Consider the following 18,358-nt stretch of genomic DNA (forward strand, 5'->3'; position numbering starts at 1 on the left):
CTCAGAGGTAAGAAACCAAAAACAAAAAAAATAAAAGCCATCGCCAAGCCTCGCCTAGATCCTCTCGTCTAATGTGATTTCCATGTTCCAAGATCACTTGTCACATCAACATCAGCGCCGTTGGGTTTCAAAATTTATGCGCTTTGAGATGTTTTTTTTTCTTCATTCATTTATTCCTTTCCTAACGCTTTCTGCCCCCGTGTATTTTTTGGTACCCTACAATCGTTTCACGGATCGGTTGATCCTCGACCGAACTTTGAGCTGCTGGAGTTGGGTTTGCTCCAGATTCTTCGATCAAAATGATTGATGTATCAATTTTGAAATTTTTCTTTCTCTCACCTCTTTCATCGGACTGTTTAGATTTCTCTTGGGTCGTCGTCGATCACCTTGGTCCTGGGATTTGTTTGTTTTAGAAAGAATCAAAGGCTCAAACGTGAAATAGGAAGAAAAATAAGAAAAGCTTTGCTTGTGACTGGACATCGAGACAGGTCACTGGGAGCTTAATATTGTTAAGTTACTTTTTATTCTAAAGCAGGAGCATGAGTACGATTGACTTTTCTAAGGTGTCAGTTCAATGTCGTTGATCAGATGAAAATAGTCAGAAACCGTTGTTCTACTTTCTGATGCAGAATAACTTTTGAATATCAGATAAATGTGGACAGAACTTCTATTTTTTCAAATCCGTTACAAGATCATATTTTTTTCAAATCCGTTACAAGATCATGTAAAGAGTCAGAATAAGAATCGGGCTTCTGATCAGGTTCGGAATCAAGGCCACGTCCTGATGAGAGCCAGGTTCATGAAAAAAATCTCGATCAGGGTTAGGATCAGAATCAAGATAAATATCAAGATCAGGATTAGGATTAGGAACAGGATCAGGATCATGACCAGGATCATGACCAGGATCATGACCAGGATTATGACCAGGATCATGACCAGGATCATGACCAGGATCATGACCAGGATCATAACCAGGATTATGACCAGGATCATGACCAAGATCATGACCAGGATCATGACCAAGATCATGACCAGGATCATGACCAAGATCATGACCAAGATCATGAACATGATCATGACCAGCATCATGACCAGGATCATGACCAGGATCATGACCAGGATCATGACCAAGATAATGACCAAGATCATGACCAAGATCATGACCAAGATCATGACCAAGATCATGACAAAGATCATGACCAAGATCATGACAAAGATCATGACCAAGATCATGACCAAGATCATGAACATGATCATGACCAGCATCATGACCAGGATCATGACCAAGATCGTGACCAAGATCATGACCAAGATCATGACCAAGATCATGACCAAGATCATGACCAAGATCATGACCAAGATCATGACCAAGATCATGACCAAGATCATGACCAAGATCATGACCAAGATCATGACCAAGATCATGACCAAGATCATGACCAAGATCATGACCAAGATCATGACCAGGATCATGACCAAGATCATGACCAAGATCATGACCAAGATCATGACCAAGATCATGAACATGATCATGACCAGGATCATGACCAGGATCATGACCAGGATCATGACCAAGATAATGACCAAGATCATGACCAAGATCATGACCAAGATCATGACCACGATCATGAACATGATCATGCCCAAGATCATGAACAAGATCATGATCCAAATAAGGATCAAGATCATGATCCAAATAAGGATCAAGATCATGTTTAGGATTAGGATAAGGTTCATGATATGGATTTGGCATAGGATCAATATCAAGATCAGGATTATAATCAATATCAAGATCGAGTCAGAATCAGAATCAAGATCATGAAAAATATCAGGATCAGGATCAAGATCAGGAACAGGATCAGGATCAGGATCAGGATCAGGATCAGGATCAGGATCAGGATCAGGATCAGGATCAGAATCAGGATCAGGACCAGGATCAGGATCAGAATCAGGACCAGGATCCGGATTAGGATCAGGATATGGACCAGGATCAGGATCAGGATCAGGATCAGGATCAGGGTCAGGATTAGGATCGGGATCAGGATCAGCATCAGGACCAGGATCAGCATCAGGATCAGGATCAGGATCAGGATCAGGATCGGGATCAGGATCAGGATCAGGATCAGGATCAGGATCAGTATCAGGATCAGGATCAGGATCAGGATCAGGATCAGGATCAGGATCAGGATCAGGATCAGGATCAGGATCAGGATCAGGATCAGGATCAGGATCAGGATCAGGATCAGGATCAGGATAAGGATCAGGATCAGGATCAGGATCAGGATCAGGATTAGGATTAGGATCAGGATCAGGATTATTATCAGGATCGGGATTATTATCAGGATCAGGATCAGGATCGGAATCAGGATCGGAATGAGGATTAGGATCAGGATCAGGATTAGGATCTGGATCAGGATCAGGATCAGGATCAGGATCAGGATCAGGATCAGGATCAGGATCAGGATCAAGATCAGGATCAGGATCAGGATCAGGATCAGCATCAGGATCAGGATCAGGATCAAGATCAGGGTCAGGATCAAGATCAGGATCGGGATCAGGATCAGAAACAGGATCAGGATCAGGATCAGGATCAGGATCAGGATCAGGATCAGGATCAGGATCAGGATCAAGATCAGGATCAGGACCAAGATAAATAAGGATTTATTATGGAGGCTTTACTACTGGGGACGATGCCACCAGATAAAGCTGATAAAATTCGCAAACATAAATAAAGCAACATCAATGGTGGTTGCATAATTTCGGATGACCCATTTTATTATTTTCCCCAGTATTAGAATCAGGATCAGGATCAGGATCAGGATCAGGATCAGGATCAGGATCAGGATCAGGATCAGGGTCAGCATCAGGATCAGGATCAGGAACAGGATCGGGATCAGGATCAGGATTCAAATCAGGATAAGGATCAGGATAATGATCAAAGTTTTAATCGGGCTTCAAATCCGGATCAGGATCAAGATCATGACGTGGGTCAGGACCAGAATAAAGGTCTGAATCCAAATCATGATCTGGCTTCGGAGCAGGATCAGAATCAGTATATCAGGATCTCGTTCAGGATCAGAATAGTGATCACGACCAGGTTCTGGATCAGGATCAGAATTTGAATCTGAATTTGGATCATAATTAGGTATTAATTAAAACAGGATCAGATAAGTGTCAGCATCAGAATCTACGAAAATCTGGATTTACTTAGATGTAGTTCCTGATCAAGATTGGCGTCGATTTTATGATCCAATTTTGTTTTTAAATTAGCATTTTTCATTTTTTGGCTTAAAAATTTTCTTATTATAAATGTATTTATCAATATAAACTTGTGCCAATATGTTACTTCTAGAGTTAGATAGTTTGAAATTAAAGTGGTAAAATTTGTATGGGAAAATTAAAACTTGCGTGATCTAAAACGTTGCAGGTAAAAATTTGTCCTAGGTCTAGCACAAGGTTTCATGCAAAAGAATTTCCAATCGGATCGAAATGGTTTAGGCATAAAGGTAAAATATTTAATTTTTAATACAACTTCCAGACTTCCAGACTTCAAGAGTTTACCCAGCAAACATGAAATCTATTAGAAATGATAACTTAAGTCGTTAAGAATGGTTTTACGAATTCCAATTGCATAGTGAAAAGATCGTATAAAATGTCGTCTGAAGTCAGTTTAAATTGGATATGACAGAAAATACGCCATGTTTGTAAAGTTTGAAATGATTTGACCGATTATTTTTGCTCCCGTACGGGATTCATGCAGGTTTCCAATGTGCGTGATTTTTCAGGATTTTCCCGAGTTTTTGAGGCCCAACCAGACAACCCAATAAATATCCGTATTTGCTGATTTTTTAAAATAAGCCTAATTTTCTTAGATGTTTTAAAAATGAAGGGAAATGGGTTGTATGCAACTGAAGTAACTGATGGAGGTCAAAATGTGAATTGACGACCAAAAAAAGGTCCTCAATTTGAACCGAATTTCGGTGAAATCCAGACTTTTATTTCTCTTGTCCCTGAATTTAGAAAAAAATAAATGTTTCCAACCCTGGCTTCAAGTGAGAAAATCATCTTCATGTTCTCTGCAGATGTGCATCCAGTAGTAAATCCAGATGGCTGAAAATCAGATAGATATTGAGTAACTAATATTTCCCAATGAGAGAACTGAAAAAAATTGTCGCTGGCAACGATTTGAAGGCTATGAGAGTAAAATCTTGCGCTCTCTACAACCTTCCGATAGGTACGAATAAGGTGTCGGATAACGTCCAATTAGTGGTGTTTTCGTCGTTTTACAAAGAAATGAAATTTATGTATGTATAATGCCTCTACTTTTTTTAGGTAAATGCAGTTTTTTCAACTTTGAGCCAGCGGCTTTGTTGTAGTGGTTAGAGCACAAGTCTTCTACGCCAAGGTTCATAAAATCGAATCCCGGACATAGCATACATAGTACACTTTCTGTGGTCTAGTGGTTTTAGCATTTGTAAGATGCTAGCCATCATAATTTTGAAGATGTACGCTTAGAGTTAAGCAAAGAAGATCTCTTCAAAGAAACATGAAGTTTCACTGAGATCCTATGTGTGTGTGCTCGTTTTTATAAAAAATAAACTTTCATACGATCATTATATAATGTGTAATGAATGTATATCAAAAGAGCATATGAATAGAGCTACAAAAATGTTTGCAGGTTACAACCGGTTAAACAGTTAGTGGATTATTCGGAGATTAATTCACCCCAGGGATCAAGCCTCTTCACTCTCCGCTATAAAAAATCAGAATTTATAAATATATGAATTACTGAAATAAATATTCCAAGCAAAAACAGCAAAGAGCCAATTGAACATCTTTCAGTATCCTCAAGAATATGCTTGTCTCGAGTTGAGTTTTTAATTGAGCAATAGTGGCAATGGTGGTCCAAACCGGTCAAAAATCGGAAAAGCGTGATCATCGCTTAGAACTTTTTGTTTTACTGTAAAATAAGAATTTTTTGAGTATTCCCTCTTACCTCATTTTTGTCGAACATTATAAGCATGAAAAATGTAAGATTTTTAAATTATATTGATGAAATTATATTAAAGTTGCTTGTTCAGCCTCAAATTTTACGAACACTGGGCAACTCCGGACAGATTGCACTTTTAATTATCATGGTTTCGTTAGATATTTTTATATTTCCTATAGGGGGATTAATCATTAAAACTATTATTTTTTGCTTATGAAGCTAATTTTATTCGTAAATTTTTTTCGAGACATCTAGAAGCTGAACTGTAAACCAAAAATATTTTTAGCGATGAACACCTTTTTTCATTTTTCTACCACTGTGCCATGGTTCGAAGGATCTAAGAATGACCAGAGCACTGTGGTCAACATTGCTTAAGACCCAGGAAGGCAGAAAATGTGTGACGGTTAATTAGCATTTATCCCGGTGTGGTGGTACTTTTTCTTGTATTTTGACGTAGCGCCATGTTCTTGGCATGATGGCTTGCTTCGATCCTAACCAGGCCAACATCCGTGGGCTGCGAGCAATCTGTCTTCCGAGCCCGTGAAGTGAGTAAACTGGCACTGTGGCCTGTTCTCGGAAATGTGACGGGAAAACATTTCTCATGGAACCGAAACCGACTTCAGCGTAAACATACCGACATATCCATACGAAAAAATAACACTGCCAAAGCTCGAGTGTAATTGAGAGAAACGAAGGTTGAAATTGGAAGATTAATCCTCGCGCCCAACGATTGTCAAGTCCTTTCTGGTTGATTTTCCTGAATAGGAGTCTTAAAAGGTAGCAACAGCAAATGAATCCCAGCACTTCGTCGTCGTCGGAGATGAATGAAAGGAAATTAATCTCGGATTTGAAAGTGATCCCATGCGGATGCGAGTAGTTCTCCATATAAATTATCGCAAGTGAATGTTTTTCTTTGCCCTGGATCAGAAAATCCGATCTAGGGAGGGATCCAGGGGATGAAATTTTCCGTCTAGCGCACATGAGGTTCACAATCATAACATCCAAGAAATAATAAATAATAATGAGATATCGCTGCTGGCGCACGCATTTTTCGGAGGCGACGAAGAAATATTTAAATTTTATTCACTTCTTTATTTTTTCTTCCCTTTTTGATTCGGAAGACCGATCAAAGAGCTGCAGGGATTCCGTGCTTTGATTAGCCCTACACACGCACTACCGTCAGTCTGTGTCTATTCACACTATATGAGTCTTACCTAGTTAAACCTGAAAAATCAACGACGAACCCTCTCCGTAGTCGGAGGTTTCTGTTTCATGTTTTCATGTTTACATACCAATATTTTTCAACTGCCTTAGTTGGTTTAACCGATGTTGATGCGTTCTGTTGGATTCTTGAGGACGCTAAATATGTGCAGAAACAACCGTGCGGGAAACTGCTTATTGAAGTGAAGAAAAATACTATTTTAATTCCCATTGAAATGTATTGTGTAAAATTTTAAGATATTTTTTTTACTGTTTTCTGTCTTACATTTGTAACATAACAAACAATTTTGATTTAAATTAAAAATTTTATTTTTTTTTAACACATCGATGTCTCATGGACGTTTACTAATGTGGTCTAAATCAGCCAGTTATTGAACTTAATAGGAAAAGTACATTGGACGTGGCCGAAATCACAGAAAAATTTTAAATTTCCACGATTTTCAAGAAAATTATCATCGTAGAATTTCACAAAACACAGAATTTTTAAAATTGACAAATTTCACGGATTTTATGAATTGTGTACGTGCTTTCAAACTCACAACTCTTCATGTCAATATAAATTTCGAATTATTAACTTTAAATTAGCAAAATATGGTAAGATTTTAACTAATTTTTCTCAAATAAAAAGGAAAAGGACCCAATTTGTCATGATTTTTCAATGAAATTAATATAAACAACATCGAAAAACACCATCAAAAAAAAATTTTAGGTAAAATCACGGACAGTCAGAATATTTTTTTGCAAAACCACATTTTTTTCGTGAACCTTGAACAATGTCCCATAAAAATTTAGGCTCGATCGTATCACGGGACGGGGTCGCACAAGGAGCCTGAAATCAGTAAGGAATTTTGAAACTTAAATTTGGACAAATGTTGCAATCCAAGTCGGCATTTCAATTAGAGTCATGATAAAAACTCATTAGGCTTCAAAAATGAGCTTCATTCAGTGGTAAATTTACGGAAAGTACATCGTTTTCGGTCGATTTCCTTTCACATAACATAGTTTGGACTTTTCGTCAATTGACCCTTAATTTTGAAGCCTTATAACTGTAAACTGAATCAAAGTAATCGTCGAATTAAAGGGAATTTTATCACTGCTTTGATTAAGAAGAATTATACAACCAAGTAGGCTATCAGCAACTATTAGAGTAACTGTAAACTTAATGCGGTCTCCGGATAAAATTGTTTCCATAGCTTGACCTTTAAAAAACCGCAGCCAAATGAAACTGGTAAAAGTCTCAATACATAGTTTAAAAACTGATTTTTCATGTTCCTGCCAAAAATAATGTCTTAAAACTCCATACAAATTTCAGACACGTCACGCGACCTTATTTCTCTCTTATTCCAGGGATTGCAAATCGTCCTAATATTTGAGAACTTCAAAATTCATTATAAGCTTTCGACGCGAGCGAAAAACAACTGTTTGAATCAATGGAGATATAATTTTTATGCTTATGCTGTTTTGATATATGTTCCATATGCATAATAGAATGATCGTATAAAAGTTGAAAAAACAGCATTTAGATACCTACCAAGTAACTTCGAATTATGTCACTTGCTTTGTCCCTTATTCCGTATTTGTTCAATTTGTCTAGTAAAATTTCATGATTCAATGTGTCAAAAGCTTTTTTCAGGTCAAGGCTCCGACAATATTTTTAGAGTCAATTTCTGATATTATTGAGTCAACTAGTTCTGAAATAGCCATAAAAGTGCTTGATCCTTCTCTAAACCCGTATTGCATTTTGTATAAAATATTATTACTACTAAGGAAACTAATGATTCTGTTTACTAGTAATTTTTCGAAGACTTTGCTGGAGACGCTCAGCGAAGAAATTGTACGATAACTGTTGACATCTTCTGAATCACCTGATTTAAAAATTGGAGTTACTTTTGCCACTTTGAGGCAATCTGGAAAACATCCTGTTTCAATTATTGAGTTGCAAAACTTTGCAAGAATATGAGAAAATTAGAGGTTGTTCTTTTTTATAACACTTGTTGGGAAGCAGTCCGGTCAACAACTTTTTTTTTGTTATTGAAGTTCAGTATAGTTAAATTAACTCAATCTTCATCTGTTTGTTGGAGAAAGATTGAATTCCCTATCTCGTTTATATTGGACAAAACGTCAAACTCAGGTTCATAAGGAATTTCCAATTGAAGAGAAAAAACTGTTGAATTTATCACCAATACTTTTTGTTTGTCAGTTAAAAGGTTTGAACATTCGGTAAGTTTAATTGTTCTGCTGTTTAACGTTCAGCTTCAGATGCAATAAAAAAATTGAAATCCAAATAAAATGAGCATTATTTGACGTAAATCGGAGGGAAAATAGTTCAGCGTCTAGCATTTTTAAAAGTTTGCGATGAATAAATAGCCGTTTTTTTTAGCGTCTACTTTGAACAATTACTTTCAAACTCTATAAAATAGGCTTACTTTGTGTGTAGGTTGATTAGAAAATATCATCATGAACTTTAGCTTTATTGATAGCATCCATTATGCATCATCAATTCTGGAAGTCTTCAAGTACACGTTGTTGTGCATGTTCAAAGTTTATCTCACCCCAAAGTGTGCAGAGTAAGTACAGGCAGGTTAGCTAGTCAAAACTTCAACTAAATCGGCAAGCTTAAAATGGTGGCTATTTTTCATTCACATCCCTATGCAAGATTAGAAAACCATCCATGGATTGAGCGAGTGTACCTAGTTAGTTGTTCGGTCAAGCCATGTTTCGCTATTTGTGCCAATAACGACGACAATCTCTGGCTACGCTGATGGCTTGTAATGACGACGACGATGATGCAACCTGCTTTTGGACAACTACTTACTTAAACCCGGGTCCCTCACATGCCAACCGCCAGAATTTTTCGAGCCATCGAAACAAATGGCCCCCATCCATATTGGCCGATGTGACGCGGTAGTTGCAAAGTTTAGGCAAACACTTTAATCGAACCGCCTTCTTCCATCCCTTCTTTTTTCTCTCAGCCGTCGATGCAGAAGCCAACAACAAATGGGCCGACATTGTTTCAACGGAGGTCCATAATGCAACTGTATGCCTCCCTATATGTGCCAAATTGCCATTTAAATAATTCATTACACGTCAAACATTATAGTTATTATTGGCGGAAGGTAACTGTTGCTAGTCCCTCGCTTGTTTCTTCGAACCGCACTGAGTTTTAGACCCCACGGGGTGTGTTTGGCTTGATATCGCAGCTATTGGTCCCCGGAAACCTGCAACAGAGCCCAAAGAATTGCTGCGGATAATGCAAGTGGTAGCATGCAGCAGCACCGCAAAAAATAATGCACAAAAATAAGCCCCGAGGACCTTTCGGCCACGTTTAGAGTCAGACCCAGCACAAGCGCAGAACTCCGATCTACACTTTTGATATCTAAATTTATATGTTCGAATTTCTGGCGCAGCAGCAGCAAGAAGAAGTAAAGAAACGCGCTGGAAGTGCGCTAAGCGTAGCAGCTTTTTTTTTCTCTTACATGTTTTCGTATGGATTTGGCCGTTGCGCGCATAGCTTTATGATTTTACGACATTGACTCGCAGATGGCCTTGATTGCAGGGGTGTCGTATAGCAGGCAGACAAGCGGCAAGCAAGCAAGCGGCAATTTTAGTCGGTGTAGTCAACAAAGTAGGCGGGCGCGATGTTAGGGTCGTTTTCATAATTTTTCGATTTCCTACACCACCTACTAGATGTAACGCCAGATATGTAGCTGACTGACTGACTGACTCAAGTGCACGGCATCGGCACAGGTGGAAGCAGATTTGGCACCGGTAAATGGAAGCCGCCTTCCCTGGGTCCGGGCTTGGACGAGAGTTAAAAATTTGTTTATTGAAAGATATTATCGATTTCAAGGTCGGTGCATGAGAAGCAGAAACACAACATTATCTGATGACAATTGAGAATGAGTTCTTGAATCGTTTCTTCCGAAACTTAACCGTATTAACCTTAACCGTATTCATTGCGACATTTCTGTACTTCCTGATAGCTTTATAATACGGAATAGGATGGACCAAACCAAACCAAACTTTTCAGGATCAGTTTGTTTCTTGACCAAACAGGAAGAAATTGTAAATAACATCGTTTATTCTTATTAATTTAAAAAAAAGTAGCGTTTTTTCTCTAACTTATGTGTGTTTGGATAAGTTTTTACATAAACCAAGTTTTCTGAAGAAATTCGTATTAGCTATATAGCAGAAACTGAAGGAGGAGGATGCAGTCACCTGAAATACAGATTAGACGAAGTATAAGTGGGAAAAACTGATCAATATCATGACTGAAAAAAGTGTGCGCCAGCCGATATGGGAGATACCAAGAATAAAATAGAAATTTTCACACAAAAATCGCTAAATAATTTAAAAAAATAATTCATGAATTATCATTACATTATCTTCATTTCCTTCTTAGAAATTATTTTGATCAAACCAATGCTTTCGAGATACACGCATTCGTAACTGTTCGATTTCTAAATGCACTAAGCTTTACTTTTCTTATTCAAAACAATAAATGGGTTCAAAACGCTTCTAAAATAGCAAAGGTGCTTGAGACTCGTATCTACTAACCCAATTCCATACTTTCTCAGTGTTGAAATTCGAGCATTTTTCACCAATAACCAATATGTGCATCGTATTGAGGAATTCAAAACGGTAGCAACCAAAAATCCGAGGAAAAAACAAACCGCAAGAAAATAGCTCGAGGTTTCGAAACCCAAAGATCAATGAGCCAAATAAATGTCAGTTTAGATTAAAAATCGAAACCCCTTGGAGCCATGAACGTTCGTCGTCATTTCTCGTATCGGCTAACGAATATAAAGTAAGGGAAAATCAACTTTAAAGCAAACCCTCGTCGATCTCTCGGGACCCAGCCCAGGTGATCCAACAACAAAATCGGGGCAAAATTGAATCTCTAATCCTCCGAATACCAACAAACTTTCGACGATTGCCTGAAGCCGCAAATTCCATCCACCCTCTCGCTACAGCTCTTCTTGCAGACACCGCGCACACGGATGATAGAAGATGATTGATTTAGGGTACACATTTTCTTGATCCATTTGAAGCGGTCTAATCTACGGTAGCTGCATGCTACTAGTTCTTATTTTTTATTTCAATTTTCTTTCCCTTATAAAATATTTGATCCAAATTGGAAGAATTTGTTAATGTGATTATCGAGATTGCTTTGTGTGCTGGCTGTTCGTTTTCGAACGAAGGCATCTGGCACAGGGAAGCAGCCAAATTCAAATCAGTAGGCTTTTGTTTGGCTTTGAGCGAGTTAGGTTCCTTGGATCGGATTTTGAATATGATCAAAACGGTTCGGGAAAGCATAATAACAGTACCCACTGTCTAACTGTAACGACTCTGAGGACGTCACATGTCGCGATTACATCAGGAATTCCCAATGACGCCAACTGTAGAAAGCAAAAAAGATTATAAAATTAAGGAAAAATCGGTAACACTCCCGTGTGATGAGATAACGATCGATGACTGCCGTGACAAAAAAACAAGCAAGCAACCAAACAGAAGCAAAATGTTTAAGGTGAAGAAATGGGGAAGCTCATCACCAAAAAGCCAAGACGAATCGTTTTCTGAACGGGCTGATGATGATCCGATCCTTTCTGAAGAACTTGAAGAGAGTGATGGCTCAGTCGTCGTCGTCGGTTGCCGGAATGATAACGATCTTCAAGTGCCTGCAGTTTACGGATCCGGGCTTCTGTTGGTTCATGTCCTACCGATGTGTCAGTTGTTGTTCCGAAATCGACGGCGAATAAAAACGCGGTAGAGTTTGTTCCGACCCAAGATGAATGCGGCCGGATTTGTTTTACGACTTTGGGAAGGATTCTTTTTTTATAATTTCCAAAAAAAGGGTTGAAACCATCAATTTTTACGACTTTTGCTACGGTTGTTAACGGCCGCGTGATTTGAAAAGGTAAAAAAAAGATTTTTTTTTTCTTTAATGGATTGCTACAAAACAGTGTTTGATATGTTTTTAGGTAATGTGTGTTTATTTTTTAAAAAGTAAATAAAATGCACTAAGTCAAGTCAAGAGACTTTGATGAAGATTGTTCCAAGTAGCTAAATAAGCTTGGCTTTCGGTTGATTCCATGAATGCTTTTTATTTTTAACATGGAACATATTTTTCAACAATTCAAATTCTGGGACAGATTTCAACTTAGTTTTTTTTTAGATTTCCGTTCTCTTCAAACAGTTTTCAAATGACATGACATGACGGCTCACTTCTCTCTTCTTCCTTGTCATATTTATCGTTTCACGACTCATATTCTCACGTGTCACATTCTCATGTCTCGATGTCTCACTTGCTCACGTCCCACGTCTTACGTGAGCAAGTGAGACATCGAGACATGAGAATGTGACACGTGAGATGGTGAGTCGTGAAACAAGAAATATGACACGGAAGAAGAAAGAAGTGAGCTCTAAGGCTCACAAATAACATTACGCCTCTTTTTTTCTACGTCTCACGACACAATTCTTATGCCATCCATGTTTCACCTTATCTTTTCATTTCTCACATTTATCGACTGATTTGTCACATTTCGAGTAATTTTTCTTGTTTCATGCTACACATCTTACGTGAAATTTATCTCTTCTTGGGAGTCATATTTCTCGTTTCATGTCTCACCTTCTCACGTGTCACATCCACAAGTCTCAATGTCTCACCTTACCGAGTCTAACTCTCTCTCGTCTCACCAACTCTCGCCCATACACGATGTTCGATTTCTATAAGAAGTGCTCAGCAAATCAGAAGGTGAGAAAGTCAGAAAGTGAGAAAGTCTAATAGTCAGAAAGTCAGAAAGTCAGAATGTCAGAAAGTCAAACAGTCAGATTGTCAGAAAGTCGGGAAGTCAGAAAGTCAGAAAGACAGAATGTCAGAAAGTCAGAAAGTCAGAAAGTCAGAAAGTCAGAAAGTCAGAAAGTCAGAAAGTCAGAAATCAGAAAGTCGGAGAGTCAGAATGTGAGAAAGTCAGAAAGTGAGAAAGTCAGAAAGTGAGAAAGTCAGAAAGTCAGGAAGTCAGAAAGTAAGACAGACAGAAAGTCAGAAAGTCAGAAAGTCAGAAAGTCAGAAAGTCAGAAAGTCAGAAAGTCAGAAAGTCAGAAAGTCAGAAAGTCAGAAAGTCAGAAAGTCAGAAAGTCAGAAAGTCAGAAAGTCAGAAAGTCAGAAAGTCAAAAAGTCAGAAAGTCAGAAAGTCAGAAAGTCAGAAAGTCAGGAAGTCAGAAAGACAGAATCTCAGTAAGTCAAAAAGCGAGAAAGTCAGAAAGTCAGAAAGTTCAAAAGTAAGAAAGTCAGGAAGTCAGAAAGTTCCGAAAGTCAGAAATTCAGAAAGTCAGAAGGTCAGAAAGTCAGAAAGTCAGAAAGTCAAAAAGTCAGAAAGTCAGAAAGTCAGAAAGTCAGAAAGTCAGAAAGACAGAAAGTCAGAAAGTCAGAAAGTTAGAAAGTCAGAAACTTCGAAAGTCAGAAAAGTCAGAAGATCAGAAAGTCAGAAATTCAGAAAGTCAGAAAGTCACATAGTCAGAAAATCAGAAAATCAAAAAGTCGTAAAGCCGGAGAGTCAGAGAGTCGAATTCAAAAAATCAGATAGTCAGATAGTCCAAAAGTCCGAAAGTCAGCAAGTCAGAAAATCAGAAAAACAGAGAGTCAGAAAGTCATAAACTCAGAAAGTCGGAAAGTCAGAAAATCAGAAAGTCAGAAAGTCAGATAGTCAGATAGTCAGAAAGTCAGAAAGTCAGAAAGTCAGAAAGTCAGAAAGTCAGAAAGTCAGAAAGTCAGAAAGTCAGAAAGTCAGAAAGTCAGAAAGTCAGAAAGTCAGAAAGTCAGAAAGTCAGAAAGTCAGAAAGTCAGATAGTCAGAAAGTCAAAAAGTCGGAAAGTCAGAAAGTCAGAAAGTCAGAAAGTCAGAAAGTCAGAAAGTCAGAAAGTCGGAAAGTCAGAAGATCAGAAAATAAGAAAGTCCGAAAGTCAGAAAGTCTTAAAGTCAGAAAACCAGAAAATCAGAAAGTCAGAATGTCTTAAAATCAGAAAGTCCGAAAGTCAGAAAGTCAGTAATTCAGAAAGTCAGACAGAAAGTCAGAAAGTAAGAAAGTCAGAAAGTCAGAAAGTCGGAAATTCAGAAAGTCAGAAAGACAGAGAGTTAGAAAGTCAGAAAGTCAGAAAGTCAAAAAGCCAGAAAGTCAGAAAGTTAGAAAGACAGAATGTCAGAAAGTAAGAAAAACAGAAGTGAGAAAGTCAGAAAGTCAGAAAATGTCAGAAAGTCAGGAAGTCAGAAAGTCAAAAAGTCGATAGGTCAGATAGTCAGAAAGTCAGAAAGTCAGAAAGTCAGGAAGTCCAAAAGTCAGAAAGTCAGAAAGTCAGAAAGTCAGAAAGTGAGAAAGTGAGAAAGTCAGAAAATCAGAAAGTCAGAAAGTCAGAAAGCCAGAAAGTCAGGAAGTCAGAAAGTCAGGAAGTCAGAAAGTCAGAAAGCAAGAAAGTCAGAAAGTCAGAAAATCAGTAAGTCAGAAAGTCAGAATATCAGAAAGTCAGAAAGTCAGAAAGCCCGAATGTCAGAAAGGCAGAAAGTCAAGAAATCAGAAAGTCAGAAAGTCAAAAAGTCAGAAAGTCAGATAGTCAGAAAGTCAGAAAGTCAGAAAATGAGAAAATCAGAAAGTCAGAAAGTCAGAAAGTCAGAAAGTCAGAAAGTCAGAAAGTCAAAAAGTCAGAAAGTCTGAAAGTCGAAAAGTTAGAAAGTCAGAATATCAGAAAGTTAGAAATTCAGGAAGTCCGAAAGTCAGAAAGTCATAAACTCAGAAAGCCAGGAAGCCAGATAGTCAGAAAGTCAGAAAGTCAGAAAGTCAGAGAGTCAGAAAGTCAGAAAGTCAGAAAGTCAGAAAGTCAGAAAGTCAGAAAGTCAGAAAGTCAGAAAGTCAGAAAGTCAGAAAGTCAGAAAGTCAGAAAGTCAGAAAGTCAGAAAGTCAGAAAGTCAGAAAGTCAGAAAGTCAGAAAGTCAGAAAGTCAGAAAGTCAGAAAGTCAGAAAGTCAGAAAGTCAGATAGTCAGAAAGTCAGAAAGTCAGAAAGTCAGAAAGTCAGAAAGTCAGAAAGTCAGAAAGTCAGAAAGTCAGAAAATCAGAAAGTCAGAAAGTCAGAAAGTCAGAAAGTCAGAAAGTCAGAAAGTCAGAAAGTCAGAAAGTCAGAAAGCCAGAAAGTCAGAAAGTCAGAAAGTCAGAGAGTCAGAAAGTCAGAAAGTCAGAAAATCAGAAAGTCAAAAAGTCAGAAAGTCAGAAAGTCAGAAAGTCAGAAAGTCAGAAAGTCAGAAAGTCAGAAAGTCAGAAAGTCAGAAAGTCAGAAAGTCAGAAAGTCAGAAAGTCAGTAAGTTAGATAGTCAGAAAGTCCGAAAATCAGTAAGTCAGAAAGTCAGAATATTAGAAAGTCAGAAAGTCAAAAAGTCCGAATGTCAGAAAGGCAGAAAGTCAGGAAATCAGAAAGTCAGAAAGTCAGAAAGTCAGAAAGTCAGAAAGTCAGAAAGTCAGATAGTCAGAAAGTCAGAAAGTCAGAAAGTCAGAAAGTCAGAAAGTCAGAAAGTCAGAAAGTCAGAAAGTCAGAAAGTCAGAAAATCAGAAAATCAGAAAGTCAGAAAGTCAGAAAGTCATTAAGTTAGAATGTCAGGAAGTCCGGAAGTCCGAATGTCACCAAGTCAGAAAATTAGAAAGTCATAAAATCAGAAAGTCATAAAATCAGAAAGTCAGACAGTCAGATAGTCAGAAAGTCAGAAAGTCAGAAAGTCAGAAAGTCAGAAAGTCAGAAAGTCAGAAAGTCAGAAAGTCAGAAAGTCAGAAAGTCAGAAAATCAGAAAATCAGAAAGTCAGAAAGTCAGAAAGTCATTAAGTTAGAATGTCAGGAAGTCCGGAAGTCCGAATGTCACCAAGTCAGAAAATTAGAAAGTCATAAAATCAGAAAGTCAGAAAGTCAGAAAGTCAGAAAGTCCGAAAGTCAGAAAGTCAGAAAGTCAGAAAGTCAGAAAGTCAGAAAGTCAGAAAGTCAGAAAATCAGAAAGTCAGAAAGTCAGAAAGTAGAAAGTCAGAAAATCAGAAAGTCAGAAAATCAGAAAGTCAGAAAGTCAGAAAGTCAGAAAGTCAGAAAGTTAGAAAGTCAGAAAGTCAGAATATCAGAAAGTCAGAAAGTCAGAAAGTCAGAAAGTCAGAAGGCCAGAAAGTCAGAAAATCAGCAAGCCAGAAAGTCAGAGAGTCATAAAGTCAGGAAGACAGAAAGTCAGAAAGTCAGAAAGTGAGAAAGTCAGAAAATCAGAAAGTCAGAAAGTGAGAAAGTCAGAAAGAAAAAGAATCCGAATGTCAGAAAGTCAGGAAGTAGAAAGTTAGCAAATCAATAAGTCAGAATGTCAGAAAGTCAAAAAGTCAAAAAGTCAGAAAGTCAGAAAGTCAGAAAGTCAGAAAGTCAGAAAGTCAGAAAGTCAGAAAGTCTGAAACTCAGATAGTCAGAAAGTCAGAAAGTGAGAAAATCAGAAAATTAAAAAGTTAGAAAGTCAGAAAGTTGGAGAGTCATAGAGTCAGAAAGTCAAAAGTCAGATAATCAGAAAATTAGGCAATCGGATAGTGTGAAAGTCAAAAAGAAAGAGAGTCAGGAAGGCAGAAGGTTGATTAACCAGTTAGTCTCAAAACTGAAATTTGAAGAATAATGCTTATTTAAGCGCAAATTCTTCATTTTTCATTCAACAAATAATTTATAATTTGACAGAAAACGATTAGAGTGTTCAGTTCCAGAGTTCAAGAAAAATGGTCCTCGTTTTTCGTTACAAAATTTAATATTCCCATACAAACCTAAAAGTTAATATAGGTATAATCCGGTTAACGTTACTTTGAGTCTGCTAAAATCATGGATGAGTTTTGAACCAAAACCGAAACATTATTTTCAACCGCGAGGTTTTAAAAATTCGAAAATGACTACAAGTCAACCCAGACTGATTTCAAATCGGTGCTCTGGAAATTGTATTTCAGGGCAGTAAATTTATGAATTCTTTTGCTATATTATGACTTTTAACATTTTTTTTTTACAACTGTCGCTCGCAGTCCCGTAGAAGTTCTCCTTCCGCGTATCGTCATTTACATTAGAAAACGATAATCCTAATCCATGCAATCGGGAGAACATAATCATCGATTAGTAACACTATACTTTCGACTCTTGATTTTGGTTTCGTTGTCTCTCGCGAGATTCCCATCCACAACAATAAAGCAAGCAGAACGTACCTACATAAAAAGATAAACGGCTGGTTTTGGGAAGATGGAAAACACACGGCTAATTTTTAATTTATGTCATAAAAATCTAATCGAATTAAAATACTGCTGCCGCTGCTTTCCTTTCTACGGTTCGTTTTCACTCTCCCTCTACCTTCTTTATCGGGATTTGCGGCCAATGCAATCTTCTCCAGCCCAGCTGCCGGAGCAAGAGATTTTCACCCATTATTAGGTGGGTTAGGTAGAGAAGTTCTTCGATTTGAGACGATTGTCATAAATTGGTTATTTATGGCCATCGAAAAGGTAAGTATGCATGCAGCAATTCAGGAAGGTATAAGGTAACATTCTGATCAAGCGAGCAGCGGTCGCGTTATTATAATTTGGTTCTTTTCGAGTATAAATTCTGGACAGGTAGAAGGAGAGAAGCACGATTGCATCGGTTTTTGGATCGATTTATTCGAAAAGAACTGAGTCCCAATACTTAAAAAAATAGAAGTTTTTCAAATCATATCGCTTTTCTTCACTGCGATGAATATCCAATCGAATTCAATTTGCCATTGACCATACTCGAGTAGAGTACCCGAATTGCAGGATCCACAAAGAGTGGCGGCCGCCTGCCTTTGGGATTAACATAAATCTTGAATCCATCGGAATTGCAGCTGCAAGTTCAATTTTCTTACAATTCGTCGTAGTTGTTGTTGTTGTCGTTGCATGGGGGAACCACCTCGAAACAATCGGCCCAATTGATTGATCGCACTTCGTTATCGGGCGTCACTTTTGATGGTGACTAGCCTAGATTGATACTGCATTCAATGGAAATTAGCTCAAATTGCAGGGCACCTGATTGGAAGTTGAGGGAAGCACAAAAAACGGTGCCACAAACGGCACAAAATCATTTCCAACCTTCTTTCGTTGATCGAA

The 18,358-nt window shown here is 37.9% G+C and overlaps 1 protein-coding gene across 3 annotated transcripts in view; it reads right to left on the reverse strand.

Annotated features, from left to right (window-relative positions):
- The window catches only part of LOC129758316 (protein grainyhead), a 581,995-nt gene that overhangs the window by 156,634 nt on the left and 407,003 nt on the right, over nt 1–18,358 (reverse strand). The window lies entirely within an intron of this gene.

The sequence above is a fragment of the Uranotaenia lowii genome, chromosome 3, assembly GCF_029784155.1.
Source record: "Uranotaenia lowii strain MFRU-FL chromosome 3, ASM2978415v1, whole genome shotgun sequence".
Classification (NCBI taxonomy): Eukaryota; Metazoa; Arthropoda; class Insecta; order Diptera; family Culicidae; genus Uranotaenia; species Uranotaenia lowii.